Consider the following 3648-nt stretch of genomic DNA (forward strand, 5'->3'; position numbering starts at 1 on the left):
CCTTGGGCCATAAATAATGTTGCCATGTTTCTAAGGTCCGAACAAGAGCATATAATTCTTTATCATAAGTAGAATAGTTCAGACTAGGCCCACTCAATTTTTCAGAAAAGTATGCAACAGGTTTTCCATCTTGTAATAACACACCTCCTAATCCAATTCCACTAGCATCACATTCAAGCTCAAAAGTCTTATTGAAATTAGGAAGTTGGAGTAAAGGAGCATGTGTTAACTTATCTTTCAATACCGTGAAGGCTTCTTCCTGTGCGGTACCCCAAACAAAAGGTACATCCTTCTTTGTAAGCTCGTTGAGAGGTGCAGCAATGGTGCTGAAATCTCTCACAAAACGCCTATAGAAACCAGCGAGGCCAAGGAAACTCCTCACTTGTGTGACCGTTTTGGGCTGCGGCCAACTCTCAATAGCTTCAATCTTGGCTTTATCAACTTCAATTCCCTGTGGAGTAACAACATAGCCAAGAAAAGATACTCGGTCGGTGCAAAAGGTGCACTTTCCAAGGTTACCAAACAAACGTGCATCACGTAGAGCAATAAAAACAGCACGTAAATGTTCCAAATGTTCCTCCAAAGATTTGCTATAAATCAATATGTCATCAAAGTAAACTACCACAAATCGTCCAATGAAAGCACGTAAAACTTCGTTCATTAACCTCATGAAAGTACTAGGTGCATTAGTTAACCCAAAAGGCATGACTAACCACTCATATAATCCAAACTTAGTTTTAAATGTTGTTTTCCATTCATCTCCCAATTTCATACGAATTTGATGGTAACCACTACGCAAATCAACTTTGGAGAATATTGTAGAGCCACTCAATTCATCAAGCATATCATCTAGCCTAGGAATAGGATGACGATAACGAATAGTAATATTATTAATGCCTCTACAATCAACGCACATACGCGACGTACCATCCTTTTTCGGCACTAAAATGATAGGAACAGCACAAGGACTAAGGGATTCGCGTATATAACCTTTGTCGAGCAGTTCTTGTACTTGACGCATAATCTCCTTCGTCTCCTCTGGATTGGTACGGTATGGTGCCCGGTTGGGTAATGATGCACCAGGAATTAAGTCAATTTGATGCTCAATCCCGCGAATAGGTGGTAATCCCGGTGGCACGTCTTGTGGAAAGACGTCGGCGAACTCCTGCAAAATGTTAGTGACAGCAGGAGGCAAAGAGGAAGGCACGTCCTCGAATGAAAATAATGCCTCTTTGCACACAAAAGCATAGCAAACAGATTTGCTAAAATCTAGATCATCAATATCAGATTTGGTGGCAAGTAAACATGCACTTTTCAATTTAATTTCAGAAACAACTCTAGATTGTTTATTATTATTAGGCTGCATTTGTTGCTCAAATACTTTTGCCACAATCTGATTTTCATTCTTAGTTTTCTCCTGTTTTGCTTTATTAGCTCTATTAATATCATCTTTCAAAATGGTCAGGAGTCATAGGAAGCAAAGTAATATTTTTATCCTTATGAACAAGAGTATACTGATTGTTTCTACCATGGTGAATAGAATTTTTATCAAATTGCCATGGTCTACCAAGTAATAAGGAACATGCTTGCATCGGTACCACATCACAATCAACATAATCAGCATATGTAGAGATACTAAAATGCACATGAACAGTACGTGTTACCTTAACCTTGCCGCTGTTGTTGAACCATTGGATGTAGTAAGGATGTGGATGTGGTCTTGTGGTGAGAGATAGCTTCTCCACCATCTCGATGCTAGCCAAGTTGTTGCAACTCCCTCCATCTATGATCACGCGAACAGAACGTTCCTTCACAACTCCCTTTGTATGGAACAAATTATGCCTCTGATTTTGCTCAGCTTGTGTAACCTGCACACTCAAAACACGTTGAGCAACTAAACATTCATACCTGTCAGCATCTTCAGGAGCCATGTATTGCGTCTCATGATCAGAATCGTCTCCACCGTGTTCGTCACGTGTAATAAGAGCCAAAGTCTCCTCATCATAGTCACTAGCGGACTCATACCCACCATCCTCAGTAACAATCATCACACGCTTAGATGGGCATTCTCTCGCATAATGACCTCCACCCTTGCAACGTCGACAAATAATATCATGTGTTTGCCCTGTCGATGCCATGGATGAAGAAGAGCTCTTTGCAGGCCCAGAAGGTGTGCTCTTGGCAGATAGTGGTGATTGTGCCTGCTTTATTGTATCACGGTTGGAGGTGGCAGTCGACGGAGGCGCCGGTGAAGCAGAACGTGTGGAAGTAGATGATGCACGTGGTGTCCATGAAGAAGGTCGACCTGCAGAAAAGTTAGTCCGCGCCAATGCCTGTCGATCCTGCACTTCACGTTCAGCTTTACAAGCAAGATGGAATAAACGAGTGATATTAGTATACTCCTTATACTCTAGAATCGTCTGAATCTCTCTATTTAATCCACCCATAAAACGTGCAAGCATAGCTTCATTCTCCTCAACAATACCACATCTAATCATGCCAGTTTGTAATTCCTGATAATATTCTTCTACAGAATTTTTTCCCTGTCTTAAGCGCTGCAATTTTTGAAGTAATTCACGTTGATAATATGGTGGAACCCAACGAGTACGGATAGCAGTTTCCAAAGCAGCCCAAGTAGCAGGAATGGGATATAATCTACAATGCTCAGACCACCAAACACATGCAAAACTAGTGAATGCACAAACAGCAGCAGGAACACGTCTCTCCTCGGGATATTGTAAACATGTAAATCGTTGTTCAGTTTCTAACTCCCAAGTAAGATATATATCAGGAACATATCTACCCTCAAATGGTGGAATATTCAATTTTAGTTTAGGGAGATGGTCATGATCTCGTACCTGAGGGTGAGCCCTACCATTGCCATTATTTGCATGTGGACGACCTGATGGTTGCTGTGCTGGTGGTGGCACGTAGTTCTGATTTTGATCAACCTCATCCTCGTATTCGCCAGCAAAATCATCCTCCTCCGCATCAGCAGCAGGAGCCACAGAAGTAGCAACAGCAGCACCAACAGTTTGGCCAAGTGCAAGAGGGAGACGGCTCGCTCGGCGGAGGGCTGTTTCACGATGTGTAGGTAGTCGTCGTTGTTGTTGTTGTAGAGGTGCGTTAGGTGCAGCCGGTGGTGGTGGTGGAAGACGCGCGAGCAATTCATTAAACCTGTCATCGAGCTTTGTTTCGAACGTCTTCTCCATATCATCTATCTTCTCCATGGCCTCTTCAAATCTGTTTAGCACATCCTGCACCTGTCCATTCATCATTTGCTGAAATTTATCATGCAACTCCTGATTCGTCATGTTCTCCCAGTCAGTCTCGTCGGCTTGTGATCCTGCCATGGTTAGCAACAATAGAAAACACACAAGAATATGATCCTACAGAATACTAACAAGAGGTGGTGGTGGCGAGTGTCACAAATCCGTCAAGAAAATCTCAAATTCTTACCAGTTCTTACCCAGCAGCAGGCGGTGATCGGCAACCGTTGTAGTCAAAACTCTCAAAAGCTTGGATAGAGCGATTGCCAGGGAGAGTCAAACGCACGACGTAGAGGTATGTGGAGCTGGGAAGGCTTATAGTATGGTAGCAAAAAGGGTCAGCAATAATCAATTCAGAGATGCAAAGTTGAATAAACGC

The sequence above is a fragment of the Triticum urartu genome, chromosome 3A (genome assembly GCF_056163025.1).
Source record: "Triticum urartu cultivar PI428250 chromosome 3A, HENAU_Tu73, whole genome shotgun sequence".
Taxonomy (NCBI): domain Eukaryota; kingdom Viridiplantae; phylum Streptophyta; class Magnoliopsida; order Poales; family Poaceae; genus Triticum; species Triticum urartu.